This window comes from Ahaetulla prasina, chromosome 1 (genome assembly GCF_028640845.1).
Source record: "Ahaetulla prasina isolate Xishuangbanna chromosome 1, ASM2864084v1, whole genome shotgun sequence".
NCBI lineage: Eukaryota > Metazoa > Chordata > Lepidosauria > Squamata > Colubridae > Ahaetulla > Ahaetulla prasina.
In genome coordinates, this window is record NC_080539.1 from 100,723,625 (window position 1) to 100,741,525 (window position 17,901).

Below are 17,901 nucleotides of genomic sequence, written 5' to 3' on the forward strand. Positions count from 1 at the left end.
TAGTTTGTGACTCGGTAGGTAATATTTATCCAAGAACGTCAGTTCTTGCTTGTTATCAGTAATAGTACTTTTCCTATTGCTTTTAGTTTTTCCAAGCGTTAGGATCATCGCCAAGCTTAGCTTCATTAGTTGTCCTTCAAGTAAGCAGCTCCTTCCTTATTTGACACTGCTGATTATAATTTCAGTTTCTTGTATTTCAACATTTTATTACATAGTCTTCATGTTAATTTGAGCCATTTACTTAATATTGCTTCTTGATGTGCATACAAATGGCATAGGGCCGGGTTATTTACGGGACCGCCTACTGCTACCGAATACCTCTCACCGACCTGTGCGCTCTCACAGAGAGGGACTCCTCAGGGTGCCGTCAGCGAGGCAGTGTCGTCTGGCGACGCCCAGGGGAAGGGCCTTCTCTGTGGGGGCTCCCACCCTCTGGAACGAACTACCCCCAGGACTTCGTCAACTTCCGGACCTCCGAACCTTCCGTCGCGAGCTTAAAACACACTTATTCATTCGCGCAGGACTGGATTAGATTTTAAATTTATGGGTTTTAAATGGGTTTTATTTTTTATATTGTTTTTAAACATTTTAACATTTTTAAACATTTGGCCTTTTAGAATAAGTTTTTTAATTGTTATTTTACTTTGTATTTATGTGTTTTTATTTGCCTGTGAACCGCCCTGAGTCCTTCGGGAGATAGGGCGGTATATAAATACGATTAATAAATAAATAAAATAAATAAATAAATAAATTCCTATTTAGGAAGATAAAATGGCTTGATGTTTCCATATTTTAAATGCACAGTTTGGTTTACACAGTCAATAAAGGACAAACAGACTTATTTCTGAAGCTCCTTCGCTTTCTCTTTTCCATCAGATGCTAGCAATGTGATCTCAGTGTCCCTGCTTCTGAAACCCACATGTGTGTCTTGCAGTTCTTCCATGTACTATTGAAATCTGGATTACAAAATCTTGAGCATGAATTAAATTCCTGAAGAATTTGTCACTGTTGCATTAGTCTGCGGTATTTATCTTAAATATTTTTTTGATAACTGTTAAGGAACTAGGTTAGAAGTAGAGCTTCATCTAAACCCATTCTTAGAGTAGTCAAATCTGACTATAGTGACAGATGGTAGTCATATTCCATCTGCCACTAAACTACCCATGACGACAGAGATACAACTCATCCCGAGAGGCTACTCTTACACTGCTGTTCTAAAGCTTGAGATCAGAATACTTCAAAATTCATTTTTTTCTGATATAAAATTGCCTGGCTTTTAGATTATTGGGAGGTCCTCTTCTCTGGTCTTACATATCAGAGGGGCACTTTACTGTGAATCATAAGAGAAGGTCAAAGTAGTGGCCCTTCAATGTTCTGGAATTCTCTGCCAAACAAACACTGGCCACTTTGGATCTCTGTTACATTTGCTTCTGGCAGAAAGATTTATTGAGAGAGGCTTTAGGCCTCTCATTTGTTTGGATGAGTACAGGTGTTTCTTTATCCTATATGTGTTTTTGAGTTTTTTACCATTTTAATTATATTCTTTATATTCAAAATAAGTAACCTTATGCAATTTTTAATGGAAGCATGAAATTTATATATAAAGATGGGTGGCTTAGCGCTCCATGCCCAACCTCCTGCCAACCTAGTAGTTTGAAAGCATACAAATGCAAGTAGATAAATAGGTACCACTTTTATGGCAAGGTAACAGCACTCTTTGATGTCATGCTGGCAACATGACCACATAAATGTTTTCAGACAGCGCTGGCTTAATAGCCTTGAAACAGATGTGTACCACCCCTTATAATCAGCAACGACTAGTGGAATAAGATCCTCAGGGACTCCTTTCCTTTATAAAAAATATTTATAAGGTTCTTTGAGGACATTGTATTACACAGTATGTAATACCGTGATCTATATTATATACTGTAGGTCTAATTGCATAGATTATAGATAATCTGTGTTATGCAGAATTGCTTGTCAATATTTGGTTATCAGTATTTTGAGTGGGAGTGAGGAACTAGAGATCAAATTGCCAACATACGCTGGATCATGGAGAAAGCTAGGGAGGTCCAGAAAAACATGTACTTCTGCTTCATTGACTATGCTAAAGCCTTTGATTGTGTGGATCGCAACAAATTGTGGCAAGTTCTTAAAGAGATGGGAGTACCAGACTATCTTATTTGCCTCCTGAGAAACCTATATGCGGGTCAAGAAGCAACAGTGGGAACTAGACATGGAACCACGGATTGGTTCAAAAATTGAGAAAGAAGTCCAGCCAGACTATATACTGTTGCCCTGCCTATTTAATTTATATGCAGAGCACATCATGAGAAAGACAGGACTAGATGACTCAAAAGTTGGAATTAAGATTGTCGGGAAAAATATCAGCAACCTCAGATATGCAGATGATACCACTCTAATGGCAGAAAGCGAAGAGGAACTAAAGAGCCTCTTGATGCGAGTGAAGAAGGAGTGTGCAAAAGTTGGCTTGAAACTCAACATTAAGAAAACTAAGGTTCTAGCATCTGGCCCTCTCAATTCATGGCAAATAGATGAGGAAGAAACGGAGGTAGTGACAGATTTTATTTTCGTGGGCTCCAAGATGGGGACTGCAGCCAAGAAATTAAAAGATGCTTGCTCCTGAAGAGCTATGGCAAATCTAGAAAGCACACTAAAAAGCAGAGACATCACCCTGCCAACAAAAGTGCATATAGTAAATGCGATGGTTTTCCCAGTTGCAATGTATGGCTGTGAAAGTTGGACCATAAGAAAGGCTAAGTGCCAAAGAATTGAGGCATTTGAACTATGATGCTGGAGAAGACTCCAGCAAGTCCCTTAAACTGCAAGGCGATCAAACTGGTCAGTCCTAGAGGAGATCAACCCTGATTGCTCTTTAGAAGTACATGTCCTGAAGATGAAACTCAAATATTTTGACCACCTAATGAGAAGGAAGGACTCACTGGAGAAGAGCCTAATTCTTGGAAAGATTGAGGGCAAAAGAAAAAGGGGACGATAGAGAACGAGGTGGCTGGATGGAGTCACTGAAGCAGTCGGCGTGAGCTTAAATGGACTCCAGAAGATGTAGAGGACAGGAAGGCCTGGAGGAATGTTGTCCATTGGGTTGCAATGGGTCGGACACAACTTCACAACTAACAACAACAATTTTGAGTGGCATGGGCAATATTGTCAAAAATTATTTTATTGATCGGCATTGATCTCATCTCTTTGCTTTACATTTTTAAACAATTTAAATTATACAAGAGAGTTGTACTGGCCAGGTAGAGCAATTCACATACCATAATGCATTATATTTTGGAGTACCAGCTTGAAAGCTTTCTCTCTCTATATACTTTATTCTCTTTGTAAATGTGGATGGAGCAATAGCCATCCAGCTGTCTTTGCACATCAAGCCTGACTAGTTAGGGCATGAAGCCCAGCTGGTGGCATCTAAATTGTTGTATTTGCTGAAGTTTGTGAGTTAAGAGGATGTGCACTTTCTAATTTAGCCTTTGGTTGGAATAAAAGATCTGACTTTATGAGCAACAGCATATAAATGATGCTTGGCATTTTCAGAATGGGTTTATTTATAGCTTGTTTATAAAGATTTTTTAAAATACATTTTAGTCCAGCTAATATTCTATTTAAATATAAATATATCAATAAAGGTTAAAAAATGAATCTGAAGGCAAATATATTTATATTGGTTAATTCATACTGAGCTGTGCTTAGGGGTAAGCAAAGTCTTACGATCTATTTGCAGTAATATTTGCAAAAGCAAACAATAAAATGTAAATATTAATTGTGTATTATACTGTTTAACATAAGAATATTTCCTTTGTGTCATAGAGAGGCTTATCTTTTAAAAAGTCTTTCAGTAGTATAGATGATGATCTGGAGGTCCTGAGAATGATTTTCCCAAAATAGATATCCAAAAAATGGTAACACTGATTATTAGCACTGATCCAACATCTCATTTGGAGATGGCAAGAAAGCCAGGTGAGTGACCTTGGGCCAGTCACTCTCTCTCAGCCCAACTCACTCCACAGAGGTGGTGCTGTGGGTAAAATAGGAAGAGGAAAGTATATTGGATATGTTCACCACCTTGAATTATTTGTAAAAATAATAAAAGGATACAAACAAACAAATAAATAAATATCCATAGTTGGGCAGCTGAGAATGTTGACCCTAACATTTCCAAACTAGTTACATTATTTATAGTAAGCATATAGAATACTTAATTTGTTTTATTCTCAAAGTATGGTAGTTATAGATATATTGGAAACTAATTTTCTCAGAACACATTATTTTACATTGGCTTGGAATCACTATCAGTATTTCTCGTGCCTCACATCGTATTTTTACTTCACAATCATTCTCCTAGAAATGTAAGAACAGAACAACCAGTTGTTGGTCTTGGGGTCCTTTTAGTTTCCTTTTAAATCATGAATCTGTTTATGTAAATAAATTGAATGGAATTCAAAGTGAAAGCACTCTCAGCTAGTCAAGTGATCTTTTTAGCTTCCTGAGAAAATAACCCTTCTCTGATTTTGATCTCTCGTCTATTTAAATAAAAACAAGTCTGTAAAAAAGAAAAACTGATCAGGATTTCAGAACACAAATGAGCTCCATCACTTTTCTTCATCTACTGTAGTACTGGTATTGGCAAAATCAGGATCAGATATATTATTTACTCTTTTCAAATAAAAAATCCCTTTGTTCGTTCTAACAGAAATTTATGGCAGCCTTCAATAGCAATACTATTGCGGACATATTGGCGGAACATCTTAAAACATTATTCTAGAGCCCCTAGTTTATTCAAATAATCCTATCCTTTAATTTATTAAATAAAAATTAGAATATGAAATGGATACCAAGAAATACTGAGCTTAATTATCATTATTATTTTTGTCAGCTAATTGACATTGCCAACTGCTTGTTCTATTGTAAAATTTCTGGATTGGAAGGAGTCATGTTTGAGCATTTGGAGTTTATCCCATAGTCCAGTGTTGTTTGTTGAATCAATTGCTAATGACAGTTCAACAAAACAGCAAATATGTACTTGTCTATGAACTAATTCCTGCATTAGATGCTGCAGAATAAAGCCTTGATTTCTCACACTTCAGTTCTTTCAAAAGGCAGCACTTTGTTTTTAGTTCAGATTTAATGGCACTTTGAAAAAAATTAATTGGTATAAAGTAATCAAGCTGTACTTATCATGTCAGAGATTAATTCATTGTATACTTGATCTCTTCAAAGGAAAAATATTGTTGCACTCTTACATATTAAGCCTTTATAAATAATATTTTTTTACATTTGTAAAATGTTACCATACTGTTACCTTATTTAAACTCCTGTACGTATTTATTACTTTTCTGCATTTTTCTTTAATAAGGGTCTATTTTCCATGCATTCGTCCTAATACTTTTCTGGGTATACCTTCCCTAATGTACGCAATTTTATACATGTTTTTAATCTGTAAATAGCACTACAAATTTGGACAAATATAAATATCTAAATAGTAAGTATATACAAAAAAATAATCATATTTGATCAGGAATTGTGAATCAGTGATAGACCTCACTCAATCCTCCCTACGCATTCTTGCCATGAAAGATTTTTTTATCACCATATAATAATTGTAAATTTGCAATGTGGCAGCATACCTTTTTGGAATTCAATATATATTCAAAAATATATAATGTTTCTACTTTAAGAGCAAGGGAGTATATAGATTTTTGCCAGTTAGCAATCATGTAAGGTTAGGAAGAAAGTTGATATTGTACTATAATGTAATATAATGTAGATATGCACAATAAATAATTAGGTTTATATATTGTAAAGGGGGACGCGGTGGCTCAGGGGCTAGGACGTTGAGCTTGTTGATCGAAAGGTCGGCAGCTCGGCGGTTCGAATCCCTAGTGCTGCCATGTAATGGGATGAGCTCCCGTTACTTGTCCCAGCTTCTGCCAACCTAGCAGTTTCGAAAGCACGTAAAAATGCAAGTAGAAAAAATAGGAACCATCTTTGGTGGGAAGGTAACAGTGTTCCGTGCGCCTTTGGCGTTGAGTCATGCCGGCCACATGACCACGGAGACGTCTTTGGACAGCGCTGGCTCTTTGGCTTTGAAACGGAGATGAGCACCGCCCCCTAGAGTCGGCAATGACTAGCACGTATGTGTGAGGGGAACCTTTACCTTTACCTTTATATTGTAAAGGTATTGGTAATTTACATCATAAACAAAATCTGCCAAGGGAATTATACTTTATATATAAATTTTCCTTTTAAAATCCACATAGAAATTCAACAATTAAGCCTGTGACATCCTTGTTGTTACTGTATTTACTGATAACTTTTCAAATATTATGTTCCCTAAAATAGGTGCAGAAGATTATAAAGAGCCATTTTGAACTGGATTTATGAACCAAATCATTTTACTTAGGACCATTATTCACTTGCATCTCAGATACCAACAGAGGTAAGAAAGTTACACTCTCCACCTATTACTTTTTCTTGTTAATCTATCTACAGAGCAAAGTTTTCCTTTAAATAGGCTTTCTGAAGTTAAAGGTTCCCCTTGCACATATGTGCTAGTCGTTCCTTTTTTATTTTATTTTATTTATTTTGTCACAACAATATATATAAGCATCACATAAAAAGATTATATAGTATATAAACATATATATGAGGTAATATAAGGAAGTATAAGCATATATATATAAGAAGAAAAAAAGAAACAAGCAAACAATAGGACAGGAACAGTAGGCACGTTTGTGCTCTTATGCACGCCCCTTAAATTCCTGACTCTAGGGGGCGGTGTTCATCTCGGTTTCAAAGCCGAAGAGCTACCGCTGTCCGAAGATGTCTCCGTGGTCATGTGGCCGGCATGACTAAACAGCATGGAATGCTGTTACCTTCCCACCAAAGGTGGTCCCTATTTTTCTATTTGCATTTTTTATGTGCTTTCGAACTGCTAGGTTGGCAGAAGCTGGGACAAGTAACGGGAGCTCACTCCGTTATTCAGCACTAGGGATTCGAACCACTGAACTGCTGACCTTTCGATCAACAAGCTCAGCATCTTAGCCGCTGAACCACCCTGTCCCTTTTCATGCCTTTACTCATGTTCAAAAATAAAACTCGCTATATCTGTATGTACAGTACAGTAATTATTACTGTTAATGAATGCATTCAGGAAACAAACTTTCTCTTTTTCAGTTGCAGCAGAAACCTATTACAAAACAAGTAAATTTTGGACATTCTTATTTTTTCTTTTGGTGTTCAGTGCTTATATGTAGACTTGTACAATTTTTGGAAATTTTGAAGTAACAGAAAAAGCTTCCCTTGCCCTCTCCACCCCACTCATGAGGTGGAGATGAAAAACCTGCACTGTGAAGCAAGAAACAGTTCACTGTGACCATAAGACCTGGGAAAAATGTGGTTTCTTTAATGGCTAGTTAAGTCACATAGAGTATGCCAGAATTACAAGGTGATGATTCAGAGTGTGTCCTGAAAATAACAAAACCTAAACAAATTTGTAATTCCCACAAACTGAGCTTTATGAAAATTGAGGTCAGTTTAAGGTTAGAATCAAGTGTTCTTTATAACCTTTTCCAGTGTAGAAATAAAGATTGTGAGAGCTTATGGCTCATAATCAAACATTAATAGAGTGGGAAACCAAGATTTTCTGTAATCTCTGAAACAGTCTAAAGCATCTTTACCGCTGCCATTCTGCTTAAATGACTAATTTCTCTCTGCTTATAATCATCTTTCTTTTGGTTTGGTTATAAGTAGTAAAGTAGCATGTGATACCCAAAATTTATGCCAACTTTGAAGAGAAGCGTTACCCTGTTTAAGATCAAAGGTGGAATATTATCAAATCGGGGTGGTTCAGACACTTTCGTAAGATTGAATTGGAGATGGTTCCTCTCCAATTAAACCAGCATAGCCTGCAGGCACTGGATTTAGTCCTGAATTTGGCAGGATATAATATATACTTCTGCAAGTTATCTTATCACAAATTAATTCCCAAAAGTGTGCTGTTTTAAAAATGTAGTGGTATACTTTGCATTATCAGGATATATTATTTTTTTATATTAAAAAATGAAGATATTCTTGATGAGAACATCTTCAGAACTATTTGTAATTTTATTTAGCACAGCTAAATAAAATCTATGAGATCTTATTTTTTTCTTTCTATATTGCTCGTTGTTTCCAGATTTCACAAGAACACACTGTATTCAACATCTGTTAGACTGACAGAAATATAGCCACTATGATTTGAAAAGTCTGGGCTGTGTGTATTCCCCCCTCCCCCGTTACAGACAGAAAGGATCCAAACGCATTTCCTTTTCCCCCCCCTCTGAATTCCTTCCTCTTAGATGAGAATATATTTTAAAAAATGATTTGTTTTCAAATTTGGAGTCTTTATTTTAATGTCTAGCATTGGATTTCAGCCTGAAGTAGGTAGCACAAACAAGTGTCCGATAGTTTTCTGTAAAGCCTAAAATTTGTGTGATTGCTTACTCCTGCCTGGCCTCAGATGGCTGATAAATATGATGTCCCAGGTTCACCCACCCCCAAGAAATCAGAATGTCTTCAAGTATATTTGGAGAGAGCGGGGTGGGGGTGGGAGGGAGGAGGAGGAGTGAGCATACGCTGAAAGGAAAGAATGGAAAACACATTAACATCCTATCTAAGCATTACATCCTGCCCTGGGTTGCTGTAGTGATTGTCTGAAAAAGATAACGGAGCCGATGTTACCCCTCCCACTTCTTCTGAGAGTGCACATTGTTCTTAGGGAATGGATATTTAAATTCATGCAGTAACAGCGAGTGAGTACTATTTGAAAAAAAATGTAAACAAACACACAAGGCTGTTATTTTGAGGAATGTAATCCAGCCCCTGTCATGTTTAAACTTCCTGAAATGGCACAGGCCGAAAAATCAATGGAGTTAATGATAATGTGCAAGGTTAGGGACAAATGCAAGGCTGGCTGGGCCATGCTGACAGAGCCATTATAGTGGAACAACATATGAAAGGGCTTTGAGCAACGTATTTCAGCTTTCATTAATGCTTGAGTTGTGGTCTTTCTGTGAATTGAGCCTTGTAGAGATGGAACTATTATATCTTTAGAAAATTCTGAATGATAATGAGTGGTCCACTAATGGCATGTATTATAACCCATCCAAGAGGCAAGCATATGCGTGCATTTGATAGGGCTAATTTAGGTTCTTGAGGTAGCATTGATATAATGGATACTGCTGTGCTTTGGAAAACAAAGGCTTAATTTCCATGAGGCAATTACGGTTATGCAATTTTTTCCAGTGAGAAAAAATGAGTATGTTCAAAAAGCTTGGTGTCTGATATAGGCGCTGGTGATAAACAGAAGCAGAAATTACAGCCAAACCTATATTGTTCCGAGCCTGTAAGTTAGACACTATAGAGGTAACTAAGTGGGATATTTTTTGTGCCCACCATCACAAGTGCATGATATTTGTCATGGCCAACAGAAATCAAAGGCACATTTTTATACATTGTATAGACTTGACTGAACTTTAGCTTGGGTGATGTATTTTTTCCATACTGCAGGAGAATGCATTTTCTTGTGTGATTTATTTATTTATTAATATCTAGTGACTAAAATATATGAAAGAACATAAGAAATGGCCTTTTCCTAAGTCAGACTTTTGTCTAACTATAGCTTGATGGTCACCTGAGTATTAGACAGAAGTTTTTGCCACCTTATGTGAAGACTCAAGGAGTTAGACTGAAATCTTTGGCATGCAGCAGAGATGCTTTACTGATGAATTGCAGTTATTTATTTATTTTTCTTTTTGCTTTATTTAATTTTTTTCAGTTTGTATGGAGGAAAAAAAAATCACTTATTGAAAATGAATAAATGCTTTTTTCTCTATATGAACTGAAAAAATGTAAATAAATGTCAATGTAAATATAATGTAAAAAGCGTCTTGCATTTAAAATGGGGTTATCATGTGCATTCCAACGACCGCTAGGCCACTTGGTGGGAGCTAAGACTCTTACTTTCTCAAGACTTTCAGCGTTGTGTATCCTGATAGATTGCAGAACTCTGATTCAAAATGTTCTGGGTATACAATGATTCTCTGAGTATTTTCCTTTGTCTTTTTTGGTAGAAAGTCAGGTTAAAAATATTTTAAGTAAATAAATTTAAATAAATGAATGTTTCTGACTGAGTTGATTAGCTCTGTCTGATCTGTCCATGTGCTTTTGTTAACAGCATGAAACATGGGCAACAAAAACATGCTTTTCTGATGACATTTGATGCAATTATGTTGTCACATATGTCAGGGGTCTCCAACCTTGGTCTCTTTAAGACTTGTGGACTTCAACTCCCAGAGTTCCTCAGCCAGCTTTGCTGACTGAGAGACTCTGGGAGTTGAAGTCTACAAGTCTTAAAGGGACCAAGGTTGGAAACCCCTGACATATGGAATACCTACAGTACGTGTAGGTAAATGCTTAAATCTAGGCAATACAGTATTCATCTTTTAATCAAAGTGGTTTGTACTTATTTTGAAAGTTTTCATGATGGTATTTTCTCCTATGCATAGCAAGTATGAGTTTGTAAAACATTTTTGTATTATTAGAACTTCTTGTAATAATTTCTGTGGAACTATTCTTAAAGTATGAAGTAGTCTTAAAGGTATGAAGAATTGCATCATGAGCATTTTTTATCCAAGTCTTAAAATCTGCCTAAACAAATTTTATGAACAATAATTGGTTATGGTTAGATACATTTTAATCTTCAGTGGAAAATGTAAAATACATGCAAGTAGTATTCCTCTGAAGACAATTATATTGTGCTCTTTGACCTCCAGCTAAAACACAGATCGACAAAGAGAGTTTGAAGAAGGGTTATTTATTTGTTTGTTTTTTTGTTTGTTTTTTTATAAACTGAATTCTTAGAATACTTCATTTTCATGGTTTCTTTATACAAAATAAAGCATTAAAATGGATTCTTCTGTGATTTCCAATAGTGTATCAATATTCAATGGTGACTAGATATGGGAAATTAAAGTAAAATAAATGCTTGGAATTGGGACCATATATACCTAAAAGTATATATATCTTGATTTTAGTGGAATCTATTTCCATGTTTTAATATTTCATTTTCATACTAGCTTTCCAGAATTATTCCTGAAAGTAATTCTGTAATTCCAGTGGTATTACATGAACTAAAAACCAAACCTTAACAGGACCATTCAGTTCATTAATGTTTATGTAGAATTTTGAATTATAACAACAGTGCTATATACATTGGCATATATTGAAAAAAGAGCCAGTTAGCTTTTGTGTGTTGATACAGTAGATTTACTTAGTATTCCTGTGTTTAGTGTGATGAAAATAAAGTAATTGAAATTGTAATAAAGACATTCAGTAAGGAGGTGTAAACTCTCCATTTTTCAGTGTCATGTATGAATGGATAAAAATGAATTGTAAGCAAAATTATTTAATGCAAGATAGTGTGATCTCTGAAACATCATGTCTAAACGACAGATCAATTTAGGGAAATAATGAATGTGAATTTTTCCATTCATTTATATAAGTTTTTCATTATGTAACTACATCTAAGATGAAAAGTATGTCTTTCACATCTTGTACGTACGTATGTATGTATGTATGTATGTATGTACATATGTACATATGGTGGTTTAGCGGTTAAGATGCTGGGCTTGTCAGCTGGAAAGCCAGCAGTTCAGGCTCAGGTTCGATGTGCCATGCGATGGGGTGAGCTCTTGTCCTTGCCCCAACTCTTGCCCAACTCCTCCTAGCAGTGTGAAAAATTACAAATGCAAGTAGGTAAATAGGTACCACGTTGGTGGGAAGGTAACAGTGCTCCATGCATCATGTTGACCACATGAAGTGGCAGAAATGTCTTCTAGAAGCATTGGCTCAATTGCTTTGAGCACCATCTCCGAGAGTCGGCAATGATTAGCACAGTAAAATTTGCAGGGACTCCTTTACCTTACTTTTCACTTTCTGTCTACCATCTATCTATCTATCTATCTATCTATCTATCTATCTATCTATCTATCTATCTATCTATCTATCTATCAATCATCTATCTATCTACCCATCCATCCATCCAGTGATTGGTTGCTACCGGTTCACCCTGGTTCGGGTGAACTGGTGGCGGTGGTGGGAGGCTCCGCCCACCCACGCGGATGTCATCAAATACGCTCTGCACATGCGCAGAAGCTTCTGTGCATGCGTAGATGTGGTGCATGCGTGAGCGAACCAGTAGCAAAGGTAAGTGAAACCCTGTGTCTGTCTGTCTGTCTGTCTGTCTGTCTGTCTGTCTGTCTGTCTGTCTGTCTGTCTGTCTGCCTGCCTGCCTGCCTGCCTGCCTGCCTGCCTGCCTGCCTGCCTGCCTGCCTATCTATCTATCTATCTATCTATCTATCTATCTATCTATCTATCTATCTATCTATCTATAATCTATCTATCTCATCGTCTGTCTGTCTGTCTATATTTAACTATCTATCTATCTATCTATCTATCTATCTATCTATCTATCTATCTATCTATCTATCTATCTATCTATCTATCTATCTATCTAATTCTTTTAGTGACTTTCCTCTTTAAAGAGGATCACATGGATTATTTCTCTGAAAACATTCTTACCGGGAGTAATAATCCTTTGCATATAATCAAATATCATGCAAACATACTTTTTCAAACATCCAGAGAAACATAAGTACAGTAGGCAAAATGATGGTATTTCTTTTTTCACTATGATTTTCCCCCTGTCAATTTCTGAAAAACATTTTCCAAAAGGGAAAGAAAAGGAAAACCAGTAAGTAGCCCCTCAATATGTATTCAGTGTAGAAGAGAAAATTGAAATAACAATATCTTGTCAGTTTCAGTCCTGTATGCTTCTCGGGATGATTGAGAGGGAGATGCAAATGATTTGTCCTTAATTCCACTTAGAGGACCTGTTAGATCTATGAAATATCAGAAGTCAGAAAAAGATGAAGCAAATGTTGAGGAACAAATTAGAGGCTGCTGAGTGACATCCAAGAATATGGAGCTAGCCTAGCATTGCCACTGAAATTTTACATGACAATTACATTGTCATGTAATCACATGACCTTGACAATTCCTTTCACAAAAAAACAAAAACAGCAGAATCTTGTATATTGTGATTCCTTTCAAATATGATCCTGGCTACACCTTTATTTCTGAATCCAGTTATTGGCAATCTTTTCAATTTCCTTTACTACCATTCTTAGTTCTCTCTGCCTACTAAAGGGCTTAGGTCTTTTCAGAAGATAATGTTCGGCACTCGGTGTCTGCACTCAAGTGTCTTATAAGTAGAATAACCAAAATTTAGATTTTTTTCTTCTCTGAGGTTTTGAACATTTACAGGAGATACTTAATCATTCCCATTTTTAATCCCTTTGCTTTGCTGCCAATTGCCTTGATAGCAATGTTTTCTACTACAGCTGATGCAATAATCGCTCCCTGCCTCCCCCATACAAACTTTGAAGAAAGAATGGAGGACAGAAAGATGTTAGGACTTCCAGAAGTGCATATGGGTATAACTGTGGAGCAGCAGCCTTGCCAGATAGAATTAGTAGTAGAGATAGGAGCCAAGAAGTGGAATCATCATAGTCAGAACATATTTCCTTTGTGTTGGACAGCACTGGTGCTCTTTAAATGATATATCCACTGATATTTTTTGAATGCCTGCTGTTGTGTTACATTCATGCACTGCAATTACAATAGGAACCTTGCTGTGTTATGCCTATCCCTAGTAATAATGCTTCCTTCAGTACATTGCTATTCGGAAGCTAAATATATTCCAAGATGGCAAGGAATCTCTGGTCCATGTTAGCAGATTTCATCAGATGGTTATATGCTGTTTTGAATTGAATACTAGTGGAACAAGTATACATGGACTGATGAGGTACACTATTCCACTTATCTTTGCCAGAACGCACACACATATTGCATTCTATGGCTATTTGGCCACATGGTTTAGATAAAGAAAAGTCACACAGAGAGTTATTTGGAAGATAAATAAGACGGCAGCTATCTTTTACCTGCCCTATGTACATTCACCCTTTACTGGTAAAACAACAAATGCAATTTAATGGCAAATCATGAACTTCACCGAATTTGATTCAGAAAAAGATACAGCTAAGCCATGAAGAGGAAGCAGAATTTTCCTAGAAATGTGCAGTTATATACTGTACAAGGTCCTGGACGTCTTGTAAACATGCAGTATGTTTGCTGTAAATCTGGACCCTTGGGTCCTTTCAAAAGAAGATTCTGAATTAAGCAGTCTTGGATTTCTGAAATTAAAAATGCACTTATTGTGCCAGGAAGCAGTAGTGATAGGGGTACTCACTTGCAGCTGTTACTAAATTTTTTGCGAAGTATGGACAAATTTGAGAATGTTGGTTCAGTAATGTTCCATGCTTGACTAGTGGAAAATATGACGGTTTCACTGAGCAGTTAAGAACAAGTGAGCTCTTTTATTTCTGCAGGGAGGTGGCATAGACAGGAAATTGTCAACGGCAACCTGTGAGCAGCTGTATGATGACTGTATGTAGGAGGAAAGAGTTCAAAGCTTTCCTGTCCTCATATTTTTGACAGCTATAACTTCTTTATTCTTAAGATTGGCTGTAGCATGGTATTATATAGAAATAGTGAACTACAACATGATGCAAGTCTAAGCTGGTAGTCATGGTACTGAGACAGAATGCTAGAATACATGACGTTCTTGATATTATATCCTTTGACAATCAGTATTTAAGCTAAACCGGAACCTGAGTCTCCCAAGTTTGAAGTCCATCTTCTTCTATAGAATTTCGCCAGATGAGTTTGGGCTAAGTTATTGTCAACCTGGTCTGCCTCACAGAGATACTGTTGTGGCCCAGACGTTGGACAGAGTGCTGTGTATGTCATCTTGAGCACCTGAAGAAAAAGTGAGGTATAAATTTAGCTATAATAATTAGATTAAAATTGTAAGGTTTGTCAGCAACCACCATCAATCAATTACAGGTTTTCTTTTTTAAAATATATCATCCTCTATTAAATTAATTTATAGTTGACAAATTCTGACGGTACACTCAACCATCCCTTTAATACACTGTAAAAGGACAATGTGTTAATTATTATATGCAACCTTTCATATGGTTGCTTCTCATGCCATTCTTCTAGCATCTCAGACAGAATGAATCTATACCACTGTCTCTGCAAAATTGGAAACATTCTTATTTCATCACATGTTAAATTTTATTCCTGATTATGTTCTCATAATTACACTTTAGTTGCATAGATGTCTTTACCAGCTCATAGAGTTCTGTACCAGATCCTACAATTTGGGAATATTTGCTAGCCAAATCAATGCATTACTGGCTCTGCTGCCATATACTTGAAAGTTAATAAATGTAATATGTATAAATATAAATACATATTAAGGGGGGGGAGCATTTGCCTTTCTCCACCTCCCAGCTTCTCCCCTGATTTACACAGATCTCTCTTTTCTCATCTCCCCATAGTGCTGCAGTGTAGAATTTATTTGGGGGAACAGCAGTTGCTTGGGGGGGTGCTTGGTGACCACATCATCCCTTAACAACCAGTGGTGCACAATATATTGTCAATTTCACCCTTCCTTTTTTCCTTTAGGCAACTTGGGCTTAGGAAACAGTGCAGGGGTTGTCCCAGAGTTTAAAATCTATATCCATGATGGCGAGCCTATGGCACACGTGCCAGAGGGGGCACTCAGAGTCTTCTCTGGTGGCACACGCACTGTTGCCCCAGGTCAGATCTCCATAGCATTTCTTTTGTGAGCTTCTGTTTCCTGCAAATGACGAAACAGAAGCTCATGAAAGAAAAAGATCTTACCTCTTGCTGTGCTGCCGGTGTTGGGATGTCCCACCTCCCACCGGCTGGTCTTCGGGTCTCTGCTGTGGATGCACCCATGTCCATGTTCACGCGTATCCGCACATGCACATGAGTGCATGTCTGTGCATGCACGTGTTCGCGCACATCTTTCAGTTTGGGCATGCACGCGTGTGCAGTTTGGACACTCGGTGTCTAAGAGGTTCACCATCACTGATCTATATCATTTGTGTAGCCTCAGCACCCAAAAATTGTGGTTCAAGCTATTGTGAAATTTTACTTGCTTCTAAAAATGCAATATACTGTCCTTTCAGGTTCATATTTACACTGGTTTTTAAACAGAATCAGAAGGGTTGCAGTTGGGCATGCTTACTTTGTAGCGGCATTGACTTTTTTTTAAAGCAATAATGTACCTATTGTATACAATGTACACTGAGAAGGTGAAAGATTTCACGATGGACCAAATGTATTGTATCACTGAATAACAACTCCAGGACCCAGAAGTGGACAGCTTGAGTTGTCAAAGTCTCATACCTCCCCCACTTCCAAAAAAACTCTCTTGGATGTGGTCCCCAGATCTCCTACAAAAGCTGTTTGTAAGCAGCCCACAATCACCTGTAGGTGAAATGAGTGGCAAACAAGTCGAATGAATGAATGAATGAATGAATGAATGAATGAATGATTGAATGAGTTAATAAAAGCTGTCCCAGGGTTTAAGTATCTGATATAATCAATAGGCAAATAATCCAGTAAATGGAAAATGACCTTATGAACTACATTTAAATCCAATGAAAATTAGTGTTGGTCTGCTCTCACAACTTTTCACAGCGCATCATCACAGAAAGTAATAGTCTCTCTAAATAGGCGAGGAAATGTCAAGAGGAAGGAGTTAGATCACAGAATTTTGCAAACTTTAGCCTTGTTTGTTAGTGTGTCCATTAAGGTGCAATTTCTGAGCTGTTCAGTTCTCTTCTCACAGACTGTCTAAAGAAGTGAGACCTAGCTTAAGAGATAATGCTGAAATGTCCATCTGGTCCTCGTCTGCCAGGTTTTTCTTTCCAGATTTCAAGAATCTCTTTATAAATGGCCTGCCTATTCCCTTAGACTGCCAGAAATACTGCTTTAGTGTACTTGTGTATCCTCCTCATGTTCATAGATCCCTAATGAACAATCAACTTTTGTGTAGGATTTTGCAAGTGATTCAGGGTTGTTGGTTTTTGTTTTTTTTTCAAATGGGGCATTTCCACTGCTGGATTGAAACCTGAAAAATCAGTTGAGCTGAAGTTTATGAAGCATGGTTTCCCAACAATCCATGTAACTTACATATTCAATAAGGAAAGAGATAAAAAGATCAAGTAGATGAAAAATGGGCAAATGTATATGAAGGCATTTATATGAAAAAATGTAATGTGTAAGTCAGTTTTTCATAGAGCAAAGGAAGTACTTAAGTACTGAAATGTTTTTATTTGATGGGGGTGTTTATTCATTGCCATCATTATGCATGGCATTCTGAACAGGAGTAAAAACTGTTCTCCAAGGAGTTTACAATTTGGTTGTGCAGAGAGAACAGGTATGAATAAGAAATAACTGACATAACAGCAACAACAATAACAATAACAACAATATTAATTTTAAGCAAATTACAATAAGGTACTTGTACTTTATTTTTAGTGGGGGAGGGTGTTGCTGAAATTTTAATAATCTCTGTATGATTGTTGCAATTCATTTGCTACAAAACTGTATGTTAAGGATATCTTTATTTTTCAAAGGCTTTCTAATATTTACTGTAATTTTACTGTGTGGCACTAACAGGCATTGCACTGCAATGTTGAAGCACTGAGATGGCAGCCTTACATTCAGGTTTGAGCACTAGGTTAACTTGTGGAAACATGAGTGCTATTGATGATGAAACTGGAGCTTTGTTAATAATGCATTGTAATCATTGCTTCAGTCAAGCAATATCTCATATTCCTCCTATTTTAACTTCAGAATTCTAATTAAGATTATTTTGTT

At 36.8% G+C, this 17,901-nt stretch overlaps 1 protein-coding gene across 3 annotated transcripts in view; it reads left to right on the forward strand.

Moving 5' to 3' along the window:
- Window positions 1-17,901, forward strand: part of HIVEP2 (HIVEP zinc finger 2) — a 176,341-nt gene that overhangs the window by 106,939 nt on the left and 51,501 nt on the right. For all 3 annotated transcript variants that reach the window (XM_058170521.1, XM_058170527.1, XM_058170512.1), the window contains exon 3: window positions 6,382-6,478. The gene's annotated coding sequence lies outside the window, so the exon portion shown is untranslated. The remainder of the gene's footprint in view (window positions 1-6,381; window positions 6,479-17,901) is intronic.